Raw genomic sequence first — 20,028 nt, forward strand, 5'->3', positions numbered from 1 at the left:
CATACGGAGTTCATTCCCAGTCTAAGATCGAACAAGACCGAGGGTTGCAACAGCCCATGCTGGGCTTGAGCATGTGCTGGTGCCACATTTTTCTTCGCTGGGGCACTATCGTCAGAGCATCGTCGGAGAACTTGACCGATAGCATTGGGGTTTCGACGATTGGGGGGGCCGAGGGGGTGTGCGCACATGATGTGCGATGGGTGCTGGTACTTGGCCCTTATATTGTCCCCCTATCACTGATCAAACCTCGAGAACTCACACCCCCTTAAAGAGCATTTGAGATTTTACAGGTTTGCTGCCAGTAGCCATTAAAGTGTCTGAAATGGGGACACTTTTTTCAAATGGTCACAAAATCTTGTACACTTCAATTTTTTAGCTGAATTGTTTTTTGCATGCCAACAAAAATACAAGGATCACGTCTACCAAGTTTGGGGCCAAAACTCCTTCCGAAAAAATTTTAAAAAATCCTGAACCGTAAAATGTTTCAAAAATCATGAAAAATAGAAAATGAGTCGTCTTGCCATGAAACTTCACGTGAAGGCTTAAGGGACCATTGTATGAATTTACAAGCCATAAAAATGGCATTGGCACGCAGAAGTATGAAGATGTGCCTAAACCCACCTACCACCCTATCGATCCACAACTTGCGCTTCCCGTCTCTCTGGCCGGCGTAGTGCCCGCCCGCTCGTTTTATCGATTGCCTTAGGCATACAGAGTTCATTCCCAGTCAAAGATCAGACCAGATTGAGGGTTGTGGCAGCAGGATCGGCAGCCACAAAGGGGGACCCGGCTGATCCCCAGATTGCTCATCCCACGACCCTGGCCGGCTGAGCGCCCGCACGCTCGTTTCGTGGGTTGACTTAGGCATACGGAGTTCATTCCCAGTCTAAGCATACGGAGTTCATTCCCAGTCTAAGATCAGACCGGATCGATGGTTACGGTACCACATGCTGAGCTAGGGCATGTGCTGGTGATGCATTTTTCTTCGTCGGGGCACCATCGCCGGAGCATCACCGGAGAACCTGACCGGCAGCATTGGGGTTCCAACGATCGGGGGGGCCGACGGGATGTGCGCACATGTTGTGTGGTGGGTGCTGGTACTTGGCCCTTATATTGGACCCCTATCCCTCATCAAACCCCGAGAACTCACACCCCCTTAAAGGGCATTTGAGATTTTACAAGTTTGCTGCCAGTAGCCATTAAAGTGTCTGAAATGGGGACACTTTTTTCAAATGGTCACAAAATCTTGTACACTTCAATTTTTTAGCTGAATTTTTTTCTATATGCCAACAAAAATACAAGGATCACGTCCACCAAGTTTGGGCCAAAACTCCTTCCAAAAAAATTTAAAAAAATCCCAAACCGTAAAAAGTTTTGAAAATCATGAAAAATAGAAAACGAGTCGTTTTGCCATGAAACTTCACGCGAAGGCTTAAGGGACTATTGTGTGAATTTACAAGCCATAAAAATGGCATTGGCTCATAGAAATATGAAGACGTGCCTAAACCCACTTACCACCCTATCGATCCACGGCTTGCGCATCCCGTCTCTCTGGCCAGCGTAGTGCCTGCCTGCCCGCCCGCCCGCCCGCTCGCCTGCTCGTTTCGTCGGTTGGCTGAGGCATACGGAGTTCATTCCCAGTCTAAGATCAGACTGGATCGAAGGTTGTGGCAGTAGGATTAGTAGAACGCAGAGGGGGACCCGATCGATCCCCGACTTGCGCATCCCGCCCCTCTGGCCAGCTGAGCGCCCGCTCGCTCGTTTCGTGGTTTGACTTAGGCAAACGGAATTCATTCCCAGTCTAAACATACGGAGTTCATTCCTAGTCTAAGATCGGACCGGGGTGATGGTTGCGGTAGCACATGCTGGGCTCGGGCATGTGCTGGTGATGCATTTTTATTCGCCAGGGCACCATCACCGGAGAACCTAATCGGCGGAATTGGGGTTCCGATGGTCGGGGGGGCCGGCGGGGTGTGTGGACATGATTTGCAATGGGTGCTAGTAATTAGCCCCTTATATTCGCCCCCTATCACTCATCAAACCTCGAGAACTCACACCCCCTTAAAGGGCATTTGAAATTTTACAGGTTTGCTACCAGTAGCCATTAAAGTGTCTGAAATGGGGACACTTTTTTCAAATGGTCACAAAATCTTGTACACTTCGAGTTTTTAGCTGAATTTTTTTATGCATGCCAACAAAAATACAAGGATCACGTCTACTAAGTTTTGGCCAAAACTCTTTTCGAAAAAATTTAAAAAAATCTTGAACCGTAAAAAGTTTCAAAAATCATGAAATATAGAAACGAGTTGTCTCGCCATAAAACTTCACGTGAAGGCTTAAGGGACCATTGTATGAATTTACAAGCCATAAAAATGGCATTGGCATGTAAAAATATGAAGATGTGCGTAAACCCACCTACCACCCTATCGATCCACGGCTTGCGCATCCCGTCCTTTTGGTCGGCTGATCCCTGGCTTGCGCATCCCGCCCCTCTGGCCGGCTGAGCGCCCGCACGCTCGTTTCGTGGGTTGACTTAGGCATACGGAGTTTATTCCCAGTCTAAGCATACGGAGTTCATGCTCAGCCTAAGATCGGACCAGACCGAGGGTTACGGAAGCACATGCTGGGCTCGGGCATGTGCTGGTGCCGTATTTTTCTTTGTGGGGCCACCATCGTCGGAGCATCGCCGGAGAACCTGACCGGCGACATTGGCGTTCCGGCGATCTTGGGGGCCAGGGGGTATGCGCACATGATGTGAAATGGGTGTGGTACTTGGCCCTTATATTGGCCCCCTATCCCTCATCAAACCTCGAGAACTCACACCCCCTTGAAGAGCATTTGAGATTTTATAGGTTTGCTGCCAGTAGCCATTAAAGTGTCTGAAATGGGGACACTTTTTTTCAAATGGTCACAAAATCTTGTACACTCTGAGTTTTTAGCTGAATTATTTTGTGGATGCCAACAAAAATACAAGGGTCACGTCTACCAAGTTTGGGGCCAAAAATTCTTCCGAAAAAAATTTAAAAAATCCCGAACCGCAAAAAGTTTTAAAAATCATGAAAAATAGAAAACGAGTCGTCTTGCCATGAAACTTCACGTGATGGCTTAAGGGACCATTGTATGAATATACGAGCCATAAAAATGGCATTGGCACATAGAAATATGAAGATGTGCCTAAACCCACCTACCACCTTATCCATCCACGGCTTGCGCATCCCGTCTCTTTGGTCGGAATAGCGCCCGCCTGCCTGCTCGTTTTATCGGTTGGCTTAGGCATACGGAGTTCATTCCCAGCCTAAGATCGGACCAGACCGAGGGTTACGATAGCAAGATTGATAGCACGGAGAGGGGGACCTGATCGATCCTCGACTTGCTCATCCCGCCCCTCTGGCCAGCTGAGTGCCCGCACGCTCGTTTTGTGGGTTGACTTAGGCGTACGGAGTTCATTCCCAGTCTAAGCAAACGGAGTTCATTCTCAGCCTAAGATCGGACCAGACCGAGGGTTGTGGAAGCACATGCTAGGCTCGAGCATGTCCTGGTGCCACATTTTTCTTTGCGGGGGCACTATCATCATAGCATCGTCGGAGAACCTGACCGGCGACATTGGGGTTCCGACGATCTGGGGGGTCGGGGGGTGTGCGCACATGATCTGCAATGGGTGCAGTACTTGGCCCTTATATTGGCCCCCTATCCCTCATCAAACCTCGAGAACTCACACCCCCTTAAAGAGCATTTGAGATTTTACAGGTTTGCTGCCAGTAGCCATTAAAGTTTTTGAAATAGGGACACTTTTTTCAAATGGTCACAAAATCTTGTACACTCTGAGTTTTTAGCTGAATTTTTTTGTGGATACCAACAAAAATACAAGGGTCCCATCTACCAAGTTTGGGGCCAAAAATTCTTCTGAAAAAATTTTAAAAAATCCCAAACCGTAAAAAGTTTTGAAAATCATGAAAAATAGAAAACGAGTCGTCTAGCCATGAAACTTGACGTGAAGGCTTAAGGGACCATTGTATGAATATACAAGCCACAAAAATGGCATTGGCACGTAGAAATATGAAGATGTGCCTAAACCCACCTACCACCCTATTAATCCACGTCTTGCGCATCCCGTCTCTTTGGCCGACGTAGCGCCTGCCCGCCCGCCCGCTTGTTTCATCGGTTGGCTTAGGCATATGGAGTTCATTCCCAGCCTAAGATTGGACCAGACTGAGGGTTACAGCAGCAAGATCGGCAGCACGCAGAGGGGGACCCGGTCGATCCGTGACTTTCGCATCCCGCCCCTCTGCCGACTGAGCGCCTGCACGCTCGTTTTGTGGGTTGACTTAGGCATACGGAGTTCATTCCCAGTCTAAGCATACAGAGTTCATTCCCAGTCTAAGATTGGACCAGACCGAGGATTGTGGCAGCACATGCTGGGCTCGGGCATGTGCTGGTGTCGCATTTTTCTTCGTCGGGACACCATCACTAGGGCACTATCGTCGGAGCATCATCGGAGAACCTGACCGACGGCATTGGGTTTCCGGTGATCGAGGGGGTCGGGGGGTTTGCGCACATGATGTGCGATGGGTGCTGGTACTTGGCCCTTATATTGGCCCCTTATCCCTCATCAAACCTTGAGAACTCACACCCTCTTAAAGAGGATTTGAGATTTTACAGGTTTGCTGCCAGTAGCAATTAAAGTTACTGAAATGGGGACACTTTTTTCAAATGGTCACAAATCTTGTACAGTTCGAGTTTTTAGCTGAATTTTTTTATCCATGCCAACAAAATTCAAGGATCACGTCTACCAGGTTTGGGGCCAAAACTCTTTCTGAAAAAATTTTAAAAAATCCCGAACCGTAAAAAGTTTCAAAAATCGTGAAAAATAGAAAATGAGTCATCTTGCCATGAAACTTCACGTGAAGGCTTAAGGGACCATAGTATGAATTTACAAGCCATAAAAATGGCATTGGCATGCAGAAATATGAAGATGTGCCAAAACCCACCAACCACCTATCGATACACGGCTTGCGCATCCTGTCTCTCTGGCTGGCGTAGTGCCCGCCTGCCCGCTCGTTTCGTCGGTTGGCTTAGGCATACGGAGTTCATTCCCAGTCTAAGATCAGACGTTGCGACAGCACATGCTGGGCTTGGGCATGTGCTGGTGTCAAAATTTTCTTTGCCGGGGCACCGTCGTCGGAGCATGGTCGGAGAAGCTGACCGGCGGCATTGGGGTTCCGACGATCGGGAGGCCGGGGGGGTGTGCACACATGATGTGTGATGGGTGCTGGTACTTGGCCCTTATATTGGCCCCCTATCCCTTATCAAACCTCGAGAACTCACACCCCCTTAAAGAGCATTTGAGATTTTACAGGTTTGCTGCCAGTACCCATTAAAGTGTCTAAAATGGGGACACTTTTTTAAAATGGTCACAAAATCTGTACACTTCGAGTTTTTAGCTGAATGTTTTTATGCATGACAACAAAAATACAAGGATCACGTCTACCAATTTGGGGCCAAAACTCCTTCCGAAAAAATTTTAAAAAATCCCGAACCGTAAAAAGTTTCAAAAATATTGAAAAATAGAAAACGAGTCGTCTTGCCATGACACTTCACGTGAAGGCTTAAGGGACCATTGTTTGAATTTACAAGCCATAAAAATGGCATTGGCACGTAGAAATATGAAGATGTGCCTAAACCCACCTACCACCCTATCGATCCACGGCTTTCGCATCCCGTCTCTCTGGTCGGCGTAGTGCCCGTCCGCCCGCCCACTCGTTTTGTCGGTTGGCTTAGGCATATGGAGTTCCTTCCCAGTCTAAGATTGGACCGCACTGAGGGTTGTGGCAACAGGTTCGACAGCACGCGGAGGGGTACCTGGCCGATTCCCGGCTATCGCATTCCGCCCCTCTGGCCAGCTGAGCACCCACACGCTCGTTTCATGGGTTGACTTAGGCATACGGAGTTCATTCCCAGTCTAAGCATATGGAGTTCATTCCCAGTCTAAGATCGGACCGGACCGCAGGTTGCGGCAGCACATGCTGGGCTCGGGCATGTGCTGGTGCTACATTTTTCTTCGTCGGGGCACCATCGCCGGAGAACCTGACCGACGACATTGGGGTTCCGACGATCGGGGGGGCGGGGGGGTGTGCACACATGATGTGTGATGGGTGCTGGTACTTGGCCCTTATATTGGCCCCCTATCCTTCATCAAACCTCGAGAACCCACACCCCCTTAAAGAGCATTTGAGATTTTACAGGTTTGCTGGCTGTAGCCATTAAAGTGTTTGGAATGGGGCCACTTTTTTCAAATGGCCACAAAAACTTTTACACTTCGAGTTTTTAGCTGAATTTTTTTATGCATGCCAACAAAAATACAAGGATACGTCTACCAAGTTTGGGGTCAAAACTCCTTTCAAAAAAATTAAAAAAAATCTCAAACCATAAAAAGTTTTGAAAATCATGAAAAATAGAAAATGAGTCGTCTTGCCATGACACTTCACGTGAAGGCTTAAAGGACCATTGTATGAATTTACAAGCCATAAAAATGGCATTGGCATGCAGAAATATCAAGATGTGCCTAAACCCACCTACCACCCTATCGATCCACGACTTGCGTATCACGTCTCTCTGGTCGGCGTAGAGCCCGCCCGCCCGCCCACTCGTTTCGTCAGTTGGCTTAGGCATACGAAGTTCAGTCCCAGTCTAAGATTGGACCGAACTGAGGGTTGTGGTAGCAGGATCGGCAGCACGCAGAGGGGGACCCGGTTGATCCCCAGCTTGCGCAGCCCACCCCTCTGGCTGGCTGAGCGCCCATACGTTCATTTCGTGAGTTGACTTAGGCATACGGAGTTTATTCCCTATTAAAGCATACGAAGTTCATTCCCACTCTAAGATTGGACCAGACCGAGGGTTGTGGTAGCACATGCTAGGCTCGGGCATGTGCTGGTGCCATATTTTTCTTCGCCGGGGCATCATCGTCAGAGCATCGCCGGAGAACCTAACCGGCGGCATTGGGGTTCCGATAATCGGGGGGACGTGTGGCACATGATGTGTGATGGGTGTTGGTACTTGGCCCTTATATTGGCCCCCTATCCCTCATCAAACCTCGAGAACTCACAGCCCCTTAAAGAGCATTTGAGATTTTACAGGTTTGCTGCCAGTAGCGATTAAAGTGTCTGAAATGGGGACTCTTTTTTCAAATGGTCACAAAATCTTGTACACTTCGAGTTTTTAGCTGAATTTTTTTTTGCATGCCAACAAAAATACAAGGATCACATCTACCAAGTTTGGAGCCAAAACTCCTTCCGAAAAAATTTTAAAACATCCCGAACCACAAAAAGTTTCAAAAATCGTGAAAAATAGAAAACGAGTCGTCTTGCCATGAAACTTCACGTGAAGGCTTAAGGGACCATTGTATGAATTTACAAGCCATAAAAATGGCATTGGCAAGCAGAAATATAAAGATGTACCTCAACCAACTTACACCCTATCGATCTACGCTTGCGCATCTCGTCTCTCTGGCCGGCATGGTGCCCGCCCGCCCGCTCATTTCGTCGGTTGGCTTAGGGATACGGAGTTCATTCCCAGTCTAAGATCGGACTGGACCGAGGGTTACGGCAGCACATGCTAGGCTCGGGCATGTGCTGGTGCCATATTTTTTTTCGTCCGGGCACCATCGTCGGAGCATCGCCGAAGAACCTGACTGGCGGCATTGGGGTTCCTACGATCGAGGGGGTCGGGGGCGATGTGCGCACATGATGTGCTATGGGTGCTGGTACTTGGCCCTTATATTGGCCCCCTATCCCTCATCAAACCTGGAGAACCCGCACCCCCATAAAGAGCATTTGAGATTTTACAGGTTTGCTGCCAGTAGCCATTAAAGTGTCTGAAATGGGGACACTTTTTTCAAATGGTCACAAAATCTTGTACACTTCGAGTTTTTAGCTGAATTTTTTTTTTGCATGCCAAAAAAAATACAAGGATCACATCTACCAAGTTTGGGGCCAAAACTCCTTCCGAAAAAAGTTTACAATATCCCGAACCACAAAAAGTTTCAAAAATCGTGAAAAATAAAAAATGAGTCGTCTTGCCATGAAACTTCACGTCAAGGCTTAAGGGACCATTGTATGAATTTACAAGCCATAAAAATGGCATTGGCATGCAGAAATATGAAGATGTGCCTAAACCCACCTACCACCCTATCGATCCACGGCTTGCGCATCCCGTCTCTCTGGCCGGCGTAGTGCCCGCCCACCCGCCCACCTGCTTGTTTCGTCGGTTGGCTAAGGCGTACGGAGTTTATTCCCAGTCTAAGATCGAACCAGATTGAGGGTTGTGGCAGCAGGCAGAGGGGGACCCGACCGATCCCCGACTTGAACATCTCGCCCCTCTGGCCGGCTGAGCGCTCGCACGTTCATTTCATGGGTTAACTTAGGCATGCGGAGTTCATTTCCAGTCTAAGCATATGGAGTTCATTCTCAGTCTAAGATCACACCGGATCAAGGCTTACGACAGCACATGCTGGGCTCAAGCATGTGCTGGTGCCGCATTTTTCCTCGTCGGGGCACCATCGCCAGAGCATCGCCGGAGAACCTGACCGACGGCATTGGGGTTCCTGCGATCGAGGGGTCGGGGGGTGTGCACACATGATGTGCGATGGGTGCTGGTACTTGGCCCTTATATTGGCCCCCTAACCCTCATCAAACCTCGAGAACTCACACCCCCTTAAAGAGCATTTGAGATTTTACAGGTTTGCTGCCAGTAGCCACTAAAGTGTCTGAAATAAGGACATTTTTTTCAAATGGTCACAAAATCTTGTACACTTCGAGTTTTTAGCTGAATTTTTTTTTGCATGCCAACAAAAATACAGGGATCATGTCTACCAAGTTTGGGCCCAAAACTCCTTCCAAAAAAATTTTAAAAAATCCCGAACCACAAAAGGTTTTGAAAATCATGAGAAATAGAAAACGAGTCGTCTTGCCATGAAACTTCAAGTGAAGGCTTAAGGGACCATTGTATTAATTTACAAGCCATAAAAATGGCATTGGCATGCAGAAATATGAAGATGTGCCTCAACCAACTTGCCACCCTATCGATCCACGACTTGCGCATCCTGTCTCTCGGCCGGCATAGTGCCCGCCCGCCCGCTCATTTCGTCGGTTGGCTTAGGCATACGGAGTTCATTTCCAGTCTAAGATTGGACCAGACCGAGGGTTACGGAAGCACATGCTGGGCTCGGGCATGTGCTGGTGCCACATTTTTCTTCGTCGGGGCACCATCGCCGGAGCATCGCCAGAGAACCTGACCGGCGGCATTGGGGTTCCTGCGATCGAGGGGGTCGGGGGCGGTGTGCGTACATGATGTGTGATGGGTGCTGGTACTTGGCCCTTATATTGGCCTCCTATCCCTCATCAAACCTCGAGAAGCCACACCCCCTTAAAGAGCATTTGATATTTTACAGGTTTGCTGCCAGTAGCCATTAAAGTGTCTGAAATGGGGACACTTTTTTCAAATGGTCACAAAATCTTGTACACTTCGAGTTTTTTGCTGAATTTTTTTTTGCATGCCAAAAAAAATACAAGGATCATGTCTACCAAGTTTGGGGACAAAACTCCTTCCGAAAAAATTTTTAAAAAATCCCGAACCACAAAAAGTTTCAAAAATCATGAAAAATAGAAAACGAGTCGTCTTGCCATGAAACTTCACGTGAAGGCTTAAAGGACCATTGTATGAATTTACAAGCCATAAAAATGGCATTGGCATGCAGAAATATGAAGATGTGCCTAAACCCACCTACCACCCTATCGATCCACGGCTTGCGCATCCCGTCTCTCTGGCCGGCGTAGTGCCCGCCTGCCCGCCCGCTTGTTTCGTCGGTTGGCTTAGGCGTACGGAGTTCATTCCTAGTCTAAGATTGGACCGAACCGAGGGTTATGGTAGCAAGATTGGAAGTAGGCAGAGGGGGACCCAGCCGATCCCTGACTTGCGCATCTCGCCCCTCTGGCCGGCTGAGCACCCGCACGCTCGTTTCATGGGTTGACTTAGGCATACGGAGTTCATTCCCAGTCTAAGCATATGGAGTTCATTCCCAGTCTAAGATCGGACCAGATCAACGGTTGTGATAGCACATGCTGGGCTCGGGCATGTGCTGGTGCCGTATTTTTCCTCGTCGGGGCACCATCGCCAGAGCATCGCCAGAGAACTTGACCGGCAGCATGGGGTTCCTACGATCGAGGGGCCGGGGGGAGTGTGCGCGCATGATGTGCGATGGGTGCTGGTACTTGGCCCTTATATTGGCCTTCTATCCCTCATCAAACCTCGAGAACTCACAGCCCATTAAAGAGAATTTGAGATTTTACAGGTTTGCTGCCAGTAGTCATTAAAGTGTCTGAAATGGGGACACTTTTTTCAATTGGTCACAAAATCTTTCGTCAGTTGGCTTAGGCATATGGAGATCATTCCCAGTCTAAGATTGAACCAGACAGAGGGTTACAGCAGCAGGATCAGCAGCACGCATAGGGGGACCTGGCCGATCCCTGGCTTGCGCATCCCACCCCTCTGGCCGGCTGAGCGCTCGTACACTCGTTTCATGGGTTGACTTAGGCGTACGGAGTTCATTCCTAGTCTAAGCATACAAAGTTCATTCCTAGTCTAAGATCGGACCAGATCGAGGGTTACGGCACCACATGCTGGGCTCGAGCACGTGCTGGTGCCACATTTTTCTTCGTCGGGGCACCATCGCCGGAGCATCGTCAAAGAACCTGACCGGTGGCATTGGGGTTCCGACGATCGGGGGGGCCGGGGGGGTGTGCGCACATGATGTGCGATGGGTGCTGGTACTTGGCCCTTATATTAGCCCCCTATCCCTCATCAAACCTCGAGAACTCACACCCCCTTAAAGAGCGTTTGAGATTTTACAGGTTTGTTGCCAGTAGCCATTAAAGTGTCTGAAATGGGGACACTTTTTTTAATTGGTCACAAAATCTTGGACACTTCGAGTTTTTAGCTGAATTTTTTTCTGCATGCCAACAAAAATAAAAGGATCACATCTATGAAGTTTGGGGCTAAAACGCGTTTCGAAAAAATTTTAAAAAATCGTGAACCGCAAAAAGTTTCAAAAATCGTGAAAAATAGAAAACGAGTCATCTTGCCATGAAACTTCATGTGAAGGCTTAAGGAACCATTGTATGAATTTACAAGCCATAAAAATGGCATTGGCACATAGAAATATAAAGATGTGCCTAAACCCACCTAACACCCTATCGATCCACGGCCTCCGCATCCCGTCTCTCTGGTCGGCATAGTGCCCGCCCCTCCGCCTGCCCGCTCGTTTCGTCGGTTGGCTTAGTCTTACGGAGTTCATTCCCAGTCTAAGATCAGACCAGCTGAGGGTTGTGGAAGTAGGATTGGCAGCATGCAGAAGGGGACCCAGCCGATCCTCGGCCTGCGCATCCCACCCCTCTGGCCGATTGAGCGCCCGCACGCTCATTTCGTGGGTTCACTTAGGCATACGAAGTTCATTCCCAGTCAAGCATACGGAGTTCATTCCCAGTCTAAGATTGGACCGGATCGAGGGTTGGGACAGCACATGCTGGGCTTAGGCATGTGTTGGTGCCGTATTTTTCTTCGCCGGGGCACCATCGTCAGAGCATCGCTGGAGAACCTGACCGCCAGTTTTGGGGTTCCGACGATCGGGTGGGCTGGGGGGGCATGCGCACATGATGTGCGATGGGTGCTAGTACTTGGACCTTATATTGGCCCCATATCCTTCATCAAACCTAGAGAACTCACACCCCCTTAAAGAGCATTTGAGATTTTACAGGTTTGCTGCCAGTAACCACTAAAATGTCTGAAATGGGGACACTTTTTTCAAATGGTCACAAAATCTTGTACACGTCGAGTTTTTAGCTGAATTTTTTTGTGCATGCCAACAAAAATACAAGGATCACATCTACTAAGTCTGGGGCCAAAACTCCTTCCGAAAAAATTTTGAAAAATCTCGAACCGTAAAAAGTTTTAAAAAATGTGAAAAATAAAAAACGAGTCGTCTTGCCATGAAACTTCACGTGAAGGCTTAAGGGACCATTGTATGAATTTACAAGCCATAAAAATGGCATTGGCACGCAGAAATATGATGGTGTGCCTAAAACCACCTACCACCCTATCGATCCACGGCTTGCGCATCTCGTCTCTCTGGCCGGCGTAGTGTCCTCCCACCCGTCCGCCCGCTCTTTTCGTCGGTTGGCTTAGGCATACGGAGTCCATTCCCAGTCTAAGATCGGACCAAACTGAGGGTTACGGTAGCCATATCGATAGCATGCAGAGAGGGACCCGGTCGATACCCAGCTTGCATATCCCGCCCTTTTGGCCGGCTGAGCGCCCGTACGCTCGTTTCGTGGGTTGACTTAGGCATACGGAGTTCATTCCCAGTATAAGCATACGGAGTTCATTCCCAGTCTAAGATCGGACCGGACCGAGGGTTGTGGTAGCACATGTTGGGCTCGGGCATGTGCTGGTGCTACATTTTTCTTCATTGGGGCACCATCGTCGGAGCATCGTCGGAGAACCTGACCGGCGGCATTGGGGTTCCGATGATCGGGCGGTTGTGCGCATATTATGTGCGATGGGTGCTGGTACTTGGCTCTTATATTGGCCCCTTATCCCTCATCAAACCTCAAGAACTCACACCCCCTTAAAGAGCATTTGAGATTTTACAGGTTTGCTGCCAGTAGCCATTAAAGTGTCTGATATGGGGACACTTATTTCAAATGGTCACAAAATCTTGTACACTTTGAGTTTTTAGCTGAATTTTTTTATGCATGCCAAAAAAAATACAAGGATCATGTCTACAAAGTTTGGGGCCAAAACTCATTTCGAAAAAATTTAAAAAAATCCCGAACCGTAAAAAGTTTTGAAAATCGTGAAAAATTGAAAACGAGTAGTCTTGCCATGAAACTTCACGTGAAGGCTTAAGGGACCATTGTATGAATTTCCAAGCCATAAAAATGGCATTGGCACACAGAAATATGAAGATGTGCCTAAACCCACCTACCACCCTATGGATCGACGGTTTGCACATCCCGTCTTTCTGGTCGGCCTAGTGCCCGCTCGCTCATTTTATCCGTTGGCTTAGGCATACGGAGTTCATTCTCAGTCTAAGATCAGACCAGACCCAGGGTTGCAACAGCAGTATCAGTAGCACGCAGAGAGGGACTTGGCCGATCCCCGACTGGCGCATCCCTCCCCTCTGGCCGACTGAGCGCCCGCACACTCGTTTCATGGGTTGACTTAGGCATACGGTGTTCATTCCCAGTCTAAGCATACGAAGTTCATTCCCAGTCTAAGATCGGATTGGACAGAGGGTTTCGACAGCACATGCTGGGCTCGGGCATGTGCTGGTACCACATTTTTCTTCGTCGGGGCACCATCGTCGGAGAACTTGACCGGCGGCATTGGGGTTCTGGCGACCGGGGGGGTCGCGGGGCTGTGTGCACATGATGTGTGATGGGTGCCGGTACTTGGGCCTTATATTGGCCCCCTATCCCTCATCAAACCTCGAGAACTCACACCCCCTTAAAGAGCATTTGAGATTTTACAGGTTTGTTGCTAGTAGCCATTAAAGTGTTTGAAATGGGGACACTTTTTCAAATGGTCACAAAATCTTGTACACTTTGAGTTTTTAGCTGAATTGTTTTGTGCGTGCCAAAAAAAATACAAGGATCATGTCTACCAAGTTTGGGGCCAAAACACCTTCCGAAAAAATTTTAAAAAATCCTGAACCGTAAAATGTTTCAAAAATTATGAAAAATAGAAAACGAGTCGTCTTGCCACGAAACTTCACGTGAAGGCTTAAGGGAGCATTGTATGAATTTACAAGCCATAAAAATGGCATTGGCACGCAGAAATATGAAGAAGTGCCTAAACCCACCTACCACCCTATCGATCCATGGCTTGCGCATCTTGTCTCTCTGGCCGGCGTAGTGCCCGCCTGCCCGCCCGCCCCCTCGTTTCGTCGATTGGCTTAGGCATACGAGTTCATTCCCGGTCTAAGATCAGACCGGATCGAGGGTTACGATAGTAGGATCGACATCACGTAGAGGGGGACTGGGCCGATCCTTGACTTGTGCATCGTGGCCCTCTGGTCGACTGAGTGCCCGCATGCTCGTTTCGTGGGTTGACTTAGGCTTACAAAGTTCATTCCCAGTCTAGGCATACGGAGTTCATTCCCAGTCTAAGATCAGACCAGACTGAGGGTTGCGGTAGCACATGCTAGGCTCGGGCATGAGCTGGAGCCATATTTTTCTTTGCCGGGGCACCATCGTCGGAGCATCATCGGAGAACTTTACCGGCGGCATTGGGGTTCCGGCGATCGGGGTGGTCGGGGGGGGTGTGCGCACATAATGTGCGATGGATGCTAGTACTTGGCCCTTATATTGGGCCCCTATCCCTCATCAAACCTCGAGAACTCACACCCTCTTAAAGAGCATTTGAGATTTTACAGGTTTGCTGCCAGTAGCCATTAAAGTGTCTGAAATGAGGACACTTTTTTCAAATGGTCACAAAATCTTGTACACTTTGAGTTTTTAGCTGAATTTTTTTGTGCATGCCAAAATAATTGCAAGGATCAGGTGTACCAAGTTTGGCGCAAAAACTCCTCCTGAACCGTTAAAAGTTTTGAAAATCATGAAAAATAGAAAACGAGTCGTCTTCCATGAAACTTCACGTGAAGGCTTAAGGGACCATTGTATGAATTTACAAGGTATAAAAATGGCATTGGCATGTAGAAATATGAAGATGTGCCTAAACCTACCTACCACCGTATCGATCCACGGCTTGCGCATCCCATCTCTCTTGTCGGCGTAGTGCCCGCCCGTCCGCTCGTTTCGTCGGTTGGTTAGGCATACGGAGTTCATTCCCAGTCTAAGATCGGATCAGACCGAGGGTTGTGGCTGCAGGATCGACAACACATAGAGGGGGACCCGGTCGATCCCCGGCTTGCGCATCCCGCCCCTTTGGCCAGCTGAACGCCTGCACGCTCATTTTATGGATTGACTTAGGCATACGAAGTTCATTCCCAGTCTAAGATCAGACCGAACCGAGGGTTGCGACAGCACAAGCTGGGCTCGGGCATGTGCTGGTGCCACATTTTTCTTTGCCGGGGCACCATCGTCGGAAAATCGTCGGAGAACCTGACCGACGACATTGGGGTTCCGACGATCGGGGGGTCGGGGGGTGCGCACACATGATGTGCGATGGGTGCTGGTACTTGGCCCTTATATTGGCCCCCTATCCGCCATCAAACCTCGAGAACTCACACTCCCTTAAAGAGCATTTGAGATTTTACAGGTTTGCTGTCAGTAGGCATTAAAGTATCTGGAATGGGGACACTTTTTTTAAATGGTCACAAAATCTTGTACACTTCGAGTTTTTAGCTGAATTTTTTTTTGTATGCCTACAAAAATACAAGGATCATGTCTACCAAGTTTGGTTCCAAAACTCCTTCTGAAAAAATTTTAAAAAATCCTGAACAGTAAAAAGTTTTGAAAATCGTGAAAAATAGAAAACGAGTCGTCTTGCCATGAAACTTCATGTGAAGGCTTAAGCGACCCTTGTACGAATTTACAAGTCATAAAAATGGCATTGGCACGCAGAAATTTGAAGATGTGCCTAGACCCACCTACCACCCTAGCGATCCACGACTTGCGCATCCCGTCTCTCTAGCCGGCGTAGTGCCTGCCCGCCCGCCCGCCCGCTCTTTTCTTCGGTTGGCTTAGGCATACGGAGTTCATTCCCAGTCTAAGATTGGACCAGACCGAGGGTTGCGGTAGTAGGATCCACAGCACGCAGAGGGGGACTCGATCGATCCCCAGCTTGGGCATCCCGCCCCTCTGGCCGGCTGAGCACCTGCTCGCTCGTTTCATGGGTTGACTTAGGTGTACAGAGTTCATTCCCAGTCTAAGCATACGAAGTTCATTCCCAATCTAAGATCAGACCGAACTGAGGGTTGCAGCAGCACATGTTGGGCTCGGGCATGTGCTGGTGCTGCATTTTTCTTCGCCGGGGCACCGTCGCCGGAGCATCGTCGAAGAACCTGACCGGCGGCATTGGGGTTCCGGCGATCGGTGGGGCCAGCGGGGTGTGCGCACATGATGTGCGATGGGTGCTGGCACTTGGCCCTTATATTGGCCCCGTATCCCTCATCAATCATCGAGAACTCACAGCCCCTTAAACAGCATTTGAGATTTTACAGGTTTGCTGCCAGTAGCCATTAAAGTGTTTGAAATGGGGACACTTTTTTCAAATGGTAACAAAATCTTGTACACTTCGAGTTTTTAGCTGAATTTTTTTGTGCATGCCAACAAAAATACAAGGATCATGTCTACCAAGTTTGGGGGTAAAACTCCTTCCGAAAAAGTTTTAAAAAATCCCGAACCGTAAGAAGTTTCAAAAATCATGAAAAATAGAAAACGAGTCGTCTTGCCATGAAACTTCACGTGAAGGCTTAAAGGACCATTGTATGAATTTACAAGCAATAAAAATGGCATTGGCATGCAGAAATATGATGATGTGCCTAAACGCACCTACCGACCTATCGATCCATGGCGTGTGCATCCGTCCCTCTGGCCGGCGTAGTGCCCGCCTGACCGCCCACCCGCTCGATTCATCGGTTGGCTTAGGCATACGGAGTTCATTCCCAATCTAAGATCAGACTGGATTGAGGGTTGCGGTAGTAGGATCGGCAGCACACAGAAGGGGACCCAATTGATCCCCGGCTTACGCATCCCGCCCCTCTGGCCGGCTGAGCGCCCGCATGCTCGTTTCGTGGGTTGACTTAGGCATACGGAGTTCATTCCCAGTCTAAGCATACGGAGTTCTTCCCAGTCTAAGATTGGACCGGACCGAGGGTTACGGCAGCACATGCCAGGCTCGGGCATGTGCTGGTGCCACATTTTTCTTCGTCAGGGCACCATCATCGGAGCATCATCGGAGAACCTGACCGACGGCATTAGGGTTTCGGTGATCGGGGGGGCCAGGGGGTTTGCGCACATGATGTGTGATGGGTGCTGGTACTTGGCCCTTATATTCGCTACCTATCCCTTATCAAACCTTGAGAACTCACACCCCCATATAGAGCATTTGAGAATTTATAGGTTTGCTGCCAGTAGCCATTAAAGTGTCTGAAATGGGGACACTTTTTTCAAATGGTCACAAAATCTTGTACACTTCGAGTTTTTAGCTGAATTTTTTATGCATGCCAACAAAAATACAAGGATCACATCTACCAAGTTTAGAGCCAAAATTACTTCCGAAAAAATTTTAAAAAATCCCGAACCGCAAAAAGTTTCGAAAATCATGAAAAATAGAAAACGAGTCATCTTGCCATGGAACTTCATATGAAGGCTTAAGGGACCATTGTATGAATTTACAAGCAATAAAAATGGCATCGTAATGCAGAAATATGATGATGTGCCTAAACCCACCTACCAACCTATCGATCCACGGCGTGTGCATCCCGTCTCTCTGACCGGCGTAGTGCCCGCCTAACTGCCCGCCCGCTCGATTCATCGGTTGGCTTAGGCATACGAAGTTCATTCCCAGTCTAAGATCAGACTGGATTAAGGGTTACAGTAGTAGGATCGGCAGCAGACAGAGGGGGACCTAGTTGATCCTCGGCTTGCACATCCCGCCCCTCTGGCCGACTGAGCGCCCGCATGCTCGTTTTATGGGTTGACTTAGGCATACGGAGTTCATTCCCAGTCTAAGCATACGGAGTTCTTTCCAGTCTAAGATCAGACCGGACCGAGGGTTACGGTAGCACATTCTGGGCTCAGGCATGTGCTGGTGCCACATTTTTCTTCGTCGGGGCACCATCACTGGAGCATCATCGGAGAACCTGACCGGCGGCATTGGGGTTCCGATGATCAAGGGGGCCAGGGGGTTTGCGCACATGATGTGCGATGGGTGCTGGTACTTGGCCCTTATATTCGCCCCCTATCCCTTATCAAACTTCAAGAACTCACACCCCCATATAGAGCATTTGAGATTTTACAGGTTTGCTGCCAGTAGCCATTAAAGTGTCTGAAATAGGGACACTTTTTCAAATGGTCACAAAATCTTGTACACTTTGAGTTTTTAGCTGAATTTTTTTATGCATGCCAACAAAAATACAAGGATCACATCTACCAAGTTTAGAGCCAAAATTACTTCCAAAAAAATTTTAAAAAATCCCGAACCACAAAAAGTTTCAAAAATCATGAAAAATAGAAAACGAGTCGTCTTGCCATGAAACTTCACGTGAAGGCCTATGGGACCATTGTATGAATATACAAGCCTAAACCCACCTACCAACCTATCGATCCATGGCTTGCGCATCCCGTGTCTCTGGCTGGCGTAGTGCCCGCCCGTCTGCCCGGCCGCTCGTTTCGTCGGTTGGCTTAGGCATACGGAGTTGATTCCCAGTCTAAGATCAGACCGGATCGAGGGTTACAGCAATAGGATCGGCAAAACGTAGAGGGGGGCCCCATCGATCCCCGGCTTGCACATCCCGCCCCTCTGGCCGACTGAGCGCCCGTACGCTCGTTTCGTGGGTTGACTTAGGCATACGGAGTTCATTCCCAGTCTAAGCATACGGAGTTCATTCCCAGTCTAAGATCAGACCAGAATGAGGGTTGCGGTAGCACATGCTGGGCTCGAGCATGTGCTGGTGCCGTATTTTTCTTCACCGAGGCACCATCGCCGGAGCATCGTCGGAGAACCTAATCGGCGGTATTGGGGTTCCGACGATCGAGGGAGCCGAGGGGGGGTGTGCACACATGATGTGCGATGGGTGCTGGTACTTGGCCTTTACATTGGTCCCCTATCCCTCATCAAACCTCAAGAACTCACACCCCCTTAAAGAGCATTTGAGATTTTAGAGGTTTGCTACCAGTAGCCATTAAAGTGTCTGAAATGGGGACATTTTTTTCCAATTGTCACAAAATCTTGTAAACTTCGAGTTTTTAGCTGAATTTTTTTATGCATGCCAACAAAAATATAAGGATCACCTCTACCAAGTTTGGGGCCAAAATTTCTTCCAAAAAAATTTTAAAAAATCCCGAACCGTAAAAAGTTTCAAAAATCATAAAAAATAGAAAATGAGTCGTCTTGCCATGAAACTTCATGTGAAGGCTTAAGGGACCATTGTATGAATTTAGAAGCCATAAAAATGGCATTGTTACATAGAAATATGACAATGTGCCTAAACCCACCTACCACCCTATCGATCCGCGACTTGCGCATCCCTTCTTTCTGGCGGGTGTAGTGCCCGCCCGCCTGTCCGCCTGCTCGTTTAGTCGGTTGGCTTAGGCATACCTAGTTCATTCCCAGTCTAAGATTAGACCGGACCAAGGGTTGCGGTAGTAGGATCGGCAGCACGCAGAGGGGGGCCCAGTCGATCACCGACTTGTGCATCCCGCCCCTCTGGCCGGCTAAGCGCCCGCACACTCATTTCGTGGGTTGACTTAGGCATACGGAGTTCATTCCTAGTCTAAGCATACAGAGTTCATTCCCAGTCTAAGATCGGACCGAACCGAGGGTTACGATAGCACATGCTGGGCTTGAGCATGTGCTGGTGCTGCATTTTTCTTCGTCAGGGCACCATCGTCGGAGCATCACCGGAGAACCTGACCGACGACATTGGGGTTCCGACGATTGAGGGGCCGGGGGGTCTGCGCATATGATGTGCGATGGGTGCTGGTACTTGGCCCTTATATTGGCCCCCTATCCCTCATCAAACCTCGAGAACTCTCACCCCCTTAAAGTGCATTTGAGATTTTACAGGTTTGCTGCTAGTAGCCATTAAAGTGTCTGAAATGGGGACACTTTTTTCAAATGGTCACAAAATCTTGTACACTTCAAGTTTTAAGCTGAATTTTTTTGTGCATGGGAACAAAAATACAAGGATCACGTCTAAAAAAGTTTCGGGCCAAAACTCCTTCCAAAAAAATTTTAAAAAATCCTGAACCCCAAAAAAATTCGAAAATCATGAAAAATAGAAAACGAGTC

Source organism: Durio zibethinus, chromosome 2 (genome assembly GCF_047325235.1).
Source record: "Durio zibethinus cultivar Kanyao isolate XHJ-2024 chromosome 2, ASM4732523v1, whole genome shotgun sequence".
NCBI classification, from domain to species: Eukaryota; Viridiplantae; Streptophyta; class Magnoliopsida; order Malvales; family Malvaceae; genus Durio; species Durio zibethinus.